At 39.0% G+C, this 13,046-nt stretch overlaps 1 long non-coding RNA gene across 1 annotated transcript; it reads left to right on the plus strand.

The window, feature by feature from the left end:
• The first annotated feature begins 3,938 nt into the window (after positions 1-3,938).
• On the plus strand, positions 3,939-12,812 carry LOC135536589 (uncharacterized). The gene is made up of 4 exons (XR_010455011.1): positions 3,939-4,142; positions 7,914-7,981; positions 9,151-9,246; positions 12,716-12,812. It is a non-coding gene; the product is annotated as an uncharacterized LOC135536589 (long non-coding RNA).
• Positions 12,813-13,046: the final 234 nt, after the last annotated feature.

The raw sequence follows: 13,046 nt of genomic DNA on the forward strand, positions 1-13,046 counted from the left end.
TCTAGTCTTTAAGGATATGAACTGGCAGAACAAGTTTCAGCAAAGAATGGAGTCATTGTTTTCAGGAAGGTATAACCATGGCGATGGGAGGGACAACAGGCAGACTAAGTGCAAAGACTTGAACTACTGTCCTACAAATACAAACAGCCACCTGAACTACTGTCCTGCAAATACAAACAGCCACCTGAACAACTGTCCTACAAATACAAACAGCCACCTGAACTACTGTCCTACAAAGACAAACAGCATCTAGACAAACAGCCACCTGAACTACTGTCCTACAAATACAAACAGCCACCTGAACTACTGTCCTACAAAGACAAACAGCCACCTGAACAACTGTCCTACAAATACAAACAGCCACCTGAACAACTGTCCAACAAATACAAACAACTACCTGAACTACTGTCCTACAAAGACAAACAGCATCTACACAAACAGCCACCTGAACTACTGTCCTACAAAGACAAACAGCATCTACACAAACAGCCACCTGAACTACTGTCCTGCAAATACAAACAGCCACCTGAACTACTGTCCTACAAATACAAACAGCCACCTGAACTACTGTCCTACAAAGACAAACAGCCACCTGAACTACTGTCCTACAAATACAAACAGCCACCTGAACTACTGTCCTACAAATACAAACAGCCACCTGAACAACTGTCCTACAAATACAAACAGCCACCTGAACTACTGTCCTACAAAGACAAACAGCCACCTGAACAACTGTCCTACAAATACAAACAGCCACCTGAACTACTGTCCTACAAAGACAAACAGCCACCTGAACAACTGTCCTACAAATACAAACAGCCACCTGAACAACTGTCCTACAAATACAAACAGCCACCTGAACAACTGTCCTACAAATACAAACAGCCACCTGAACAACTGTCCTACAAATACAAACAGCCACCTGAACAACTGTCCTACAAATACAAACAGCCACCTGAACAACTGTCCTACAAATACAAACAGCCACCTGAACTACTGTCCTACAAATACAAACAGCCACCTGAACAACTGTCCTGCAAATACAAACAGCCACCTGAACTACTGTCCTACTGAGACAAAGAGCATCTACACAAACAGCCACCTGAACTACTGTCCTACAAATACAAACAGCCACCTGAACTACTGTCCTACAAAGACAAACAGCCACCTGAACTACTGTCCTACAAATACAAACAGCCAACCTGAACAAACAGCATCTACACAAACAGCCACCTGAACTACTGTCCTACAGAGACAAACAGCCACAAACAGCCACCTGAACTACTGTCCTACAAAGACAACAACTGTCCTAGCATCTACACAAGACAAACAGCCACCTGAACTACTGTCCTACAAATACAAACAGCCACCTGAACTACTGTCCTACAAAGACAAACAGCCACCTGAACTACTGTCCTACAAATACAAACAGCCACCTGAACTACTGTCCTACAAATACAAACAGCCACCTGAACTACTGTCCTACAAATACAAACAGCCACCTGAACTACTGTCCTACAAATACAAACAGCCACCTGAACTACTGTCCTACAAAGACAAACAGCATCTACACAAACAGCCACCTGAACTACTGTCCTACAAAGACAAACAGCATCTACACAAACAGCCACCTGAACTACTGTCCTACAGAGACAAACAGCCACCTGAACTACTGTCCTACAAATACAAACAGCCACCTGAACAACTGTCCTGCAAAGACAAACAGCCACCTGAACAACTGTCCTACAAATACAAACAGCCACCTGAACAACTGTCCTACAAATACAAACAGCCACCTGAACTACTGTCCTACAGAGACAAACAGCCACCTGAACAACTGTCCTACAAATACAAACAGCCACCTGAACAACTGTCCAACAAATACTAACAACTACCTGAACTACTGTCCTACAAAGACAAACAGCATCTACACAAACAGCCACCTGAACTACTGTCCTACAAAGACAAACAGCATCTACACAAACAGCCACCTGAACTACTGTCCTACAAATACAAACAGCCACCTGAACTACTGTCCTACAAATACAAACAGCCACCTGAACTACTGTCCTACAAATACAAACAGCCACCTGAACTACTGTCCTACAAATGCCACCTGAACTACTACAAAGACAAACAGCCACCTGAACTACTGTCCTACAAATACAAACAGCCACCTGAACTACTGTCCTACAAAGACAAACAGCCACCTGAACAACTGTCCTACAAATACAAACAGCCACCTGAACTACTGTCTTACAAATACAAACAGCCACCTGAACTACTGTCCTACAAAGACAAACAGCCACCTGAACTACTGTCCTACAAATACAAACAGCCACCTGAACAACTGTCCTACAAATACAAACAGCCACCTGAACTACTGTCCTACAAATACAAACAGCATCTACACAAACAGCCACCTGAACTACTGTCCTACAAATACAAACAGCATCTACACAAACAGCCACCTGAACAACTGTCCTACAAATACAAACAGCCACCTGAACAACTGTCCTACAAATACAAACAGCCGCCTGAACTACTGTCCTACAAAGACAAACAGCCACAACAACTGTCCTACAAATACAAACAGCCGCCTGAAATACAGCCACCTGAACTACTGTCCTACAAAGACAAACAGCCACCTGAACTACTGTCCTACAAAGACAAACAGCCACCTGAACAACTGTCCTACAAATACAAACAGCCACCTGAACTACTGTCCTACAAAAACAGCCACCTAACAAACAAATACAAACAGCCACCTGAACTAGTGTCCTACAAAGACAAACAGCCACCTGAACAACTGTCCTGCAAATACAAACAGCCACCTGAACAACTGTCCTACAAAGACAAACAGCCACCTGAACTACTGTCCTACAAAGACAAACAGCATCTACACAAACAGCCACCTGAACTACTGTCCTACAGAGACAAACAACCACCTGAACTACTGTCCTACAAAGACAAACAGCATCTACACAAACAGCCACCTGAACTACTGTCCTACAAAGACAAACAGCCACCTGAACTACTGTCCTACAGAGACAATCAGCCACCTGAACTACTGTCCTACAAAGACAAACAGCATCTACACAAACAGCCACCTGAACTACTGTCCTACAGAGACAAACAGCATCTACACAAACATCTACACAAACAGCCACCTGAACTACTGTCCTACAAAGACAAACAGCATCTACACAAACAGCCACCTGAACTACTGTCCTACAAAGACAAACAGCATCTACACAATCAGCCTCCTGAACTACTGTCCTACAAAGACAGCATCTACACAAACAGCCACCTGAACTACTGTCCTACAAAGACAAACAGCATCTACACAAACAGCCACCTGAACTACTGTCCTACAAAGACAAACAGCATCTACACAAACAGCCACCTGAACTACTGTCCTACAAAGACAAACAGCATCTACACAGCATCTACACAAACAGTGAAAAATGGCTTTAAAGTTTGTTTTCTTGTCCATGCATATCAGCCATGACCACTGATCTGACCTATGACCCCTATGTACTGATACTACACTCTGCCTTGGTATGACCTATGACCCCTAAGTACTGATACTACACTCTGCCTTGGTCTGACCTATGACCCCTAAGTACTGATACTACACTCTGCCTTGGTATGACCTTAAACAGCTGTCTGGGTAATGAAACAGCAAAGTGCAGCATCTAGAAATCTAAATGTGTTGATCCAGATTTATTGTTGTTTTTCTGTTTGATGGAAACAGTTTGAGTTCTAACTACATTCCAACTGTATTTAATGGTGTTATGTAGTTGAGTTGTCATGTTGTGAATGTTGTATTGTAGCAGGCCGATATGATGGAGTTAGACACAGACAAGACACAGAGACAACAACAGAATAGGATATGATGGAGAGAGACACCAGACAGGACACAGAGACAGCAACAGACGACACAGAGAAAGTAATGGAGAGAGACAGAAGAATAGATTTCCAGACAGTTGTAGAATGTATGCCAAGACACATTGTAAGAGCTATAAAGAGAGAGGGAGAGAGAACAGGCAGAACCTGATATGTAAATGAGCAGGGCAAATGAAACTAACTTTTGACGACCCGATGATCCTTCAGACTGTGTTTCTATTGAGAGATAAAAGGTAAGACGACGATTGTAATGAGTATTAATATAGTTGATGATATTGTTATGTGTGTTCATATAGTTGATGATATTGTTATGTGTATTCATATAGTTGATGATATTGTTATGTGTATTCATATAGTTGATGATATTGTTGTGTGTATTCATATAGTTGATGATATTGTTATGTGTATTCATATAGTTGATGATATTGTTATGTGTATTCATATAGTTGATGATATTGTTGTGTATTAATATAGTTGATGATATTGTTATGTGTATTAATGTAGTTGATGATATTGTTATGTGTATTAATGTAGTTGATGATATTGTTATGTGTATTAATATAGTTGATGATATTGTTATGTGTATTCATATAGTTGATGATATTGTTATGTGTATTAATGTAGTTGATGATATTGTTATGTGTATTAATGTAGTTGATGATATTGTTATGTGTATTAATGTAGTTGATGATATTGTTATGTGTATTAATATAGTTGATGATGTTGTTATGTGTATTAATGTAGTTGATGATATTGTTATGTGTATTATTAGTTGATGATATTGTTATGTGTATTATAAGTTGATGATATTATGTAGTTGATTAAATGTTTTGTTACATTAATTAGATGATATTGTTATGTGTATTAATATAGTTGATGATTTGTTATGTGTATTCATATAGTTGATGATATTGTTATGGTATTCATATAGTGATCATTGTTATGTGTATTAATGTAGTTGATGAATTGTAATTAATGTAGTTGATGATATTGTTATGTGTCCCCATGTAGTTGATGATATTGTTATGTATTAATATAGTTGATGATGTTGTTATGTGTATTAATGTAGTTGATGATATTGTTATGTGTATTAATGTAGTTGATGATATTGTTATGTGTATTAATGTAGTTGATGATATTGTTATGTGTATTAATGTAGTTGATGATATTGTTATGTGTATTAATATAGTTGATGATGTTGTTATGTGTATTCATATAGTTGATGATATTGTTGGTGGACAGTGTTATAATAGGAACCCTCCTTAAATGCTTTTGACATTAATTAGATGCGTGGGGTGAATTTGTTCTGTGCCCATCTGTGTGCCCCAGGGTGATCGCTCCTGACACTATTGAGAATCTAAAGGGTTCTTTGGCTGTCCCCATAGGATAACAAACCCTTGTAGAACCCTCATTGGTACTAGGTAGAACCCTTTTGTAGGTTCCATGAAGAACCCTTTCCACAGAGGGTTCTACCTGGAACGCAAAATAATATTTGTTTGGAACCCTTTATTCTAAGAGTGTACTGTATCATTGGTCTATAGACTTGTCTTCTCAAAACAGACTTAAAACACAACAAGCAACAAACAAACATTTTATATTTCTAATCGACTGTTAACGTTTTTCACTCAGGAAGGTCTATGTTGTGTGAAAGACCATTGTGGAGAGACTAACAATACCTATAGACTTGTACACTTTCCTAAACAGGTTGTGTGTATTCATTAGTGCCCACCGTAGCAAAACATTTGGCAACAGAAACTGTTTAGGTCACATTGTACAGCGAGAGAAACTGTTTATGCAACATTTTAAAACTATTGGCTGTGGAGTCATGCCTTGATCTTCAACACCATAGAGAACCAAGGGCTCTCTGTGGTCAGGGCTTGACAGCAACATTTTAAAACTGTTGGCTGTGGAGTAAACTAATGAACACAACCCAGGTTGTAGCCTACGACTCGGCATGTTGATACCTGCCTGATGCTGAAACCTGATTGTAGCCTGAGGGGTAAACTATGATACTAGCTAGATATACTGGGTTTCTAAAAATTAGCCAGATTCAGTTAGCTTCACATTCCAGCTCAGACCTCACCCATCAGAATATACAGAACAGAACAGGAAATATCTCAATGACTTGACATGTTCTGGTTGTGAATTCAGGCTACAAGGTGAAAATCTTCCCAGGGATTATTGTAAAGTGTGTAGAGACATTAAATGTATGGTGTTATTTTTGTATAGTGAATGGAAGTAAAACACTCCTAACAGTAGATAAATTAAATGTATGGTGTAATGTTAGTATAGTGAATGACAGTAAAACACTCCTAACAGTAGATAAATTAAATGTGTAATGTTAGGTGTAAAACACTTAGTAGAGAAATTAAATGTATGGTGTAATGTTAGTATAGTGAAGTAAAACACTCCTAACAGTAGATAAATTAAATGTCTGGTGTAATGTTAGTATAGTGAATGTAAAACACTCCTAACAGTCTACTTCTACTGAGACAGGTTGGTGTCAGTTTAATCATGGAGCTGACTGGTGTAATGGTCAAGTCAAATTCAATATGTCAACATTCATATATTATAGTAGATAAATTTAACATTTCATGTGATAATGTAATTGTATCATAGTTCCTCTATAGTGTAGTAAAACATTTCAAATGATAATGTAATTGTATCATAGTTCAGTCTACATTTCATATGATAATGTAATTGTATCAGTTTAATCACATTTCAACATGGAATGTAATTGTATCATAGGTCCTCTATAGTGTAGTGATCCTCAACATTTCATGTGATAATTAATTTATCATAGCGGATTTCATACCGGAAATGTAATTGTATCATTATTTTTTACTACATTTAACATTTCATATGATAATGTAATTGTATCATAGTTCCTCTAGTGTAGTGATCCTATACATTTCAAATGATAATGTAATTGTATCATAGTTCCTCTATAGTGTAGTGATCCTCTACATTTCATATGATAATGTAATTGTACTCATAGTTTCTCTATAGTGTAGTGATCTCACTATATGAGCCACGTCACAATTCCAACCAAGTTACCCAATTGATGCCAATGGCACGATGCGTAGGTTGTTCACCTTTAACACATGCAACCTGGGTTCAGGATGCTTCCTGCCCCGCTGTTTGCTACATTGGTGTCTGAGACATGCTTTTGTGTGAGCCAGGTAACAATTCCCACCATGTGGGTTAACCCTATTGGTGCAATACGTAGGGTGTTGACCTCCCTGCCCGCTGTTTTCAACTATATTAACAGCACAGGCTGTTTTGCAACTATATTAACAGCACAGGCTGCCCCACATTCGTTGAACAAAGAGACACAATAATAGGAGTGAAAGGATTTTAGGATAATATCAGTAAGTGTTGATTTAGAGTTGTCTTCTGGGTTCAGCCTTCTAGTTGCCTTCATCAACAGGTTGAAATGTAACTAATGACATCACAATGACATGTCCTCAGAGTTGGAAAGATCCTACATCTGAACACATTATTTAACATGGTGACATGGTGCTGCTAGTGAAAGAAAACATTAAGAGACAGAATACAGGCGGTGGAGTTTGCACAAAGTTTACGTACAACAATATATTGAACTCGGTAGACTGAGCATAGAGCTAAAGGCTATAACCACGGGGAAGAAACTGTTCAGATTGGGGTCTACAACATCCAATCACAGAGGTTTACAGCAGCTGACAGTTGCAACTTCATTGCTAATAACTCAAACTTCCTTTTTCAGATAAAGACATCATCTCTGTACAGATGTAGGATCTGACTTTGATCACCCTGTTGCAGGAAAACTAAAACTTGCAGTGTATTTGATGTTTTAAAAGGCTTCTGAAGTTTGTCATTTCCACTTTAAAATGTTAATTATAATCCACATCATTTTTCTGCTTCAGTAAACTGTCTCAAATTAAGATCCAACATCTGTAGCAAAATACCTGTCTTTCATGTATTCTCCTTTGACCATTTGACATCTTGTATTTACTGTTGTTTAGGCTGGTTGAATGAGTTGTCTATGAAAGCTACTTCATCTGTAAGAAAACAGGCGTCTGCACCAGTGACTGTAAGTTATGTGATTTCCTCATATGAAATTAAAAGTATGTTTGTAGCCTACGCAGTTATAAAATGGCTGTTGAAACTGTGGCACATATTTCTCAGTACATTAGAAGTCAGATAAATGTGTTGAGACGTAGGAAAGATGGGCAAACTCTCGTTGGTCTTGGCTTTCTACACACTATTATAAGGTTAGTCGATGTCAGACATTCAATAGTCAGAGTAGGTTTGAGTTATGATCACTTATCATGCTGACAAACCTGATGGTCTCTGTGAACTGATCTGAACAGGTTTAGACTGGTCATCTATGATATGTAGGTTATATACAGTACATTCTCTGTCCTGCTACTGGTAGGACTATAACATTATGTGAACTGATCTGAACAGGTTTAGGCTGGTCATCTATGATATGTAGGCTATATACAGTACATCCTCTGTCCTGCTACTGGTAGGACTATAACATTATGTGAACTGATCTGAACAGGTTTAGACTGGTCATCTATGATATGTAGGCTTATATACAGTACATTCTCTGTCCTGCTACTGGTAATATAACATATAACTATTATGTCTAACTGATCACTAACAACCCACTACCATACATTATAACCTGTCTCATCATCTATGATATGTAGGTTATATACAGTACATTCTCTGTCCTGCTACATAGACCTCGATCTGCATATCACTAACAACCCACTACTATACATTATAACCTAGTCTACTTTACATAATATAACATCTACATATCACTAACAACCCACTACTATACATTATAACCTAGTCTACTTTACATAATATAACATATCACTAACAACCCACTACCATACATTATAACCTAGTCTACTTTACATAAAATAACAGCTACATATCACTAACAAACCACTACTATACATTATAACCTAGTCTACTTTATTATTATTATTATTATTGTTGCTGTACTGTCTATAACTACCTTAACAAACAGTGACTTATTATTATTACAGACAGTTGACCATGGAGATGAAATGTCACAACGACATATTCATGTGATTGCATTAAATCACCTGACTGTTTCTATATGTCTGTTAGTAAATGTTTTATTTCTCAAAAGAGATAATGGATAAATGTGAACAATTGACATTCAGTAATTAGTTGTCACCATATTAACCACAACCAACATGTTGTATCTCTGTTTAGGGGTCAGTGCTCTAAAATGAGTCTCTCTGGGGAGAGAGAGGGGGGCCCTGCCTCTAAAATGCATCTCTCTGGGGGACATGACACCAAAGCTAAGAAGTAAGATCACAATTTTATGAAGAATTTATTAAGTTTATTTCCAAAATAAATAGCTATCTTAAGATGAAAGCACTTACTGTAAATCACTCTGGATAAGAGCATCTGCTAAATCAGGGGTTCTCAATCCGGGGTCTGTGGAGGTACTGCAGGGGTTCTCAATCCGGGGTCTGTGGAGGTACTGCAGGGGTTCTCAATCTGGGGTCTGTGGAGGTACTGCAGGGGTTCTCAATCCGGGGTCTGTGGAGGTACTGCAGGGGTTCCACGGAACCCTGACTGTACTCGTTGCAATGTACAAATCTTCACACCCGTTTAACAACTCTAAATATCTTTGGCATAGTCGGTATCAAGTCCCTTGCCAATAATGTTGCCTACAACGTTGCAACAATGTTCATTTTCATCAAACTCATATTACACCCAAGATGCCTTCAAATGCCCAATTTATAGCCATGCCAAGTTTAGGACTATTATTTAACAATGTGATGTTGTGCTCCAAAGGGAGAACTTGAAATAACATGATGTAAACGTGTTTATTATTATACACTCTCAAATAACATGATGTAGATAATTAAATCATCAAAAGAAAAATGTGTTTAGAAAACAAGGTTCCTTATAGAGCCAAAAAGGCTTCTATCACTTCCTTAAAATATGAAATCAATAAAAGTTATATATATATTTTGGGGTTCAGTGAAGAAGAACATCTAGAGTTCTGATCAACAAAAGGTTCATGTTTTGAGGATGTGAACCCAGCAGCCCTCCAGTGGTCAGATCAATTCCACCTGTTTTTTCCAGCGCCCGGCCCGGGATTCGAACCAGCCACCTTTCGGTCACAGCTCCAACTCCAACTTGAGTTAATCTTCAGAAATAAGCATGAGTTAATCTGCCAAAATGAAGACAAAATGCTATGCAGTTATACATAATTATTATACATAACTCAGCGCCAAAAGCACAAGACTTGCTGTTGCATGTAGGTCTATATTATTAATGGATTGATCATACAGAAATATAAAACATTATTTTAACTACTACAAAGCAATTACATGTGGCACAGGAACCACTGACTCACTGCATTATTCTATAGTATTATCAAGACACCTGCTGTTAACTCTTAACTACAGCAATATGATGGACCATGAAGCATCCATGAAGCATTTATAGGCTACAAGCAGCAATATGATGGACCATGAAGCATCAGTTATAGTCTACAAGCAGCAATATGATGGACCATGAAGCATCAGTTATAGTCTACAAGCAGCAATATGATGGACCATGAAGCATCAGTTATAGGCTACAAGCAGCAATATGATGGACCATGAAGCATCAGTTATAGTCTACAAGCAGCAATGATGACCATGAAGCATCAGTTATAGTCTACAAGCAGCAATATGATGGACCATGAAGCATCAGTTATAGTCTACAAGCAGCAATATGATGGACCATGAAGCATCAGTTATAGTCTACAAGCAGCAATATGATTGACATAAAATAGCAGCAACCACAGCCCATATGTCTCATGATTTTCTAAAATGGTCTCATTACTTTAGTTAGCTGTATATCTCCTATTAGGGCTGTGTTGCTATTGGGTGAGAAAAACAAGTGACTATAGCAGGTATTGAATCCCAGGTAAATAATCACTAGTCAAAACCTCAACCTTAGTATACATGCATTATAAAAAATCACCTTAATATCTAATATTGCGAGTAAACAACCTCGGAATATAAATGACATCACGCAACCCTAGCAGTTAGCAAATTTTCCACCGGGATTTGAACCAGCCAACTTTAGGCCTCAGGTCCAACTCCTTAGCCACTGGGTGAAAACCTGAGTTAATCTTGGGGAATAAGCATGAGTTAATCTGACAAAATGAAAACAAAATGCTATGCAGACATACATGGTATCACTTGTTATACATCATTATTACACATAAATCATTGCCAAAAGCACAAGACATATATTATTAATGGATTGATCATATCAAATATCAAAACATTATTTTAAACTACTCCAAAGCAATTACATGTGGCTCAGGAACCACTGACTCACTGCATTATTCTATAGTATTATCAAGACACCTGCTGTTAACTCTTAACTACTTAGGACAGCTCACGTGGTGTCCTAAATATCTGCTGACGAGGTGGGACTAGAGACTTCATGCATAGCTTTAATTTATACCCATAAAGTGTAAACTGTCTTTATTCTCAGCACTTATACGACCAATGTTCTACTCTGAGACACTTTGTGGGTATGGTCCCTGATCTCAACATATTGTTATAAAAAAACAGAATGTTTGTTTTACATAATGATAAAAAATGAATATTACCAATGTTACCCACTGTCAAGACTGGGTTTGACTGGCACTGCTCATGTCCGCGTTCTGGAACTGTCCGCGTCCCCTGTCCGCGTCCCCGTACAGAACTGTCCGCGTCCCCGTACAGAACTGTCCGCGTCCCCGTACAGAACTGTCCGCGTCCACGTTCGGTGTGGCGCCAAGCCGGTTACGCGCAGAGTGGACTGAGGTGATCTTGGGGAATAACGACGGAGTTTGTTACAGTGTTGAGACACCGAAGTTTACTGTTCAATTTGCTTTTTTCTTTACGGTCAGGGACAGTGTGAGTGTAGCCAGATCCCTTTCACTCTCTATCCTTGTTTCATTTTGTGGTTCACCGGATTCATCATCGAGACGAGGGACAGACGAACGACCTGCTAACTAACCAAGCTAGTCGGTACAGCTCGGTAATCTAGCTAGCTACTCTACCAGCAGCATCCTAGTTATCCTAGCTAGTCGGTACAGCTCGGTAAGCTAGCTAGCTACTCTACCAGCAGCATCCTAGTTACCATAGCTACCACTACATCATCACCGGCTGTCTGCATTTCTTGTGGACCGATGGAGCTCCCCGGTTGTTTCTTCCACCTGTTAAATCCCGGTGAGGCTTCTCCCTCTCTCGTTGACGGATGCTGTCTACCTCTGTCCGGTTCTCCTCTCTTCACTAGATGGACGGTAACTTTAGTGTTTAACCCGTCTGTGTCCAAGGACCGAACTTTTGAATATTATTTTCAGGGCGCCTCAATAGCAGGTATTGAACGCCGGGTAAATAATCACTAGTCAAAACCTCAACCTCAGTATACATTCATTATAAAAATCATCTTATTATCTGATATTGTGAGTAAACAACCTCGAGAGTGCGTCTTCCAGCCCTCCAATTAATTACATCATTCAACCCTCCCGGTTAGTAAATTTACCTCAACATCCCCCGGAGAAGGCAGAGTAACGACACCAGCCTTTTAGCGGGGCTGACAGACTGACGACAACGCTCGCGACGCTAAATGAATGTCGTCATTAATAATGACACACTGCTCTCGCGCCATTAACTAACGTCTGGAAGTCAGTTCTATTTGTGAAACTCTTCTTATGTTTCCCCATCTGAGCTCAGAGTAGATGAGAGATGTAATGTTTGTCTCTGTTGTGTTGAAGACCAATCCAGCAGGAGAGACCAGCCTCCCCTGTTCCCAGCTGTGTGTCCATGAAGAGTGACCAGTCTATGGAACAACCTTAAAGTTTAGAGAGGGAGACTTTTCTACTGAACAAAGGTAAGAAGAACTCATGGGTCCTGGTCAGTGAGTTAAACAACACTGTCTCTAGTCATTTCTCCTCTCCCATTTTCACATTTATTGTTGTTGTTTTCATAATCCATAGGCTAATCATTTTGTCCATTTTCATAGTCCTAAAACAATGTTAAACAAACACAACATTCCCTCCCTGTATGTGTGTGTGTGTGTGTGTGTGTGAGCACTCCCTGGATGAG

The sequence above is a fragment of the Oncorhynchus masou genome, unplaced genomic scaffold, assembly GCF_036934945.1.
Source record: "Oncorhynchus masou masou isolate Uvic2021 unplaced genomic scaffold, UVic_Omas_1.1 unplaced_scaffold_6414, whole genome shotgun sequence".
Lineage (NCBI taxonomy): Eukaryota > Metazoa > Chordata > Actinopteri > Salmoniformes > Salmonidae > Oncorhynchus > Oncorhynchus masou.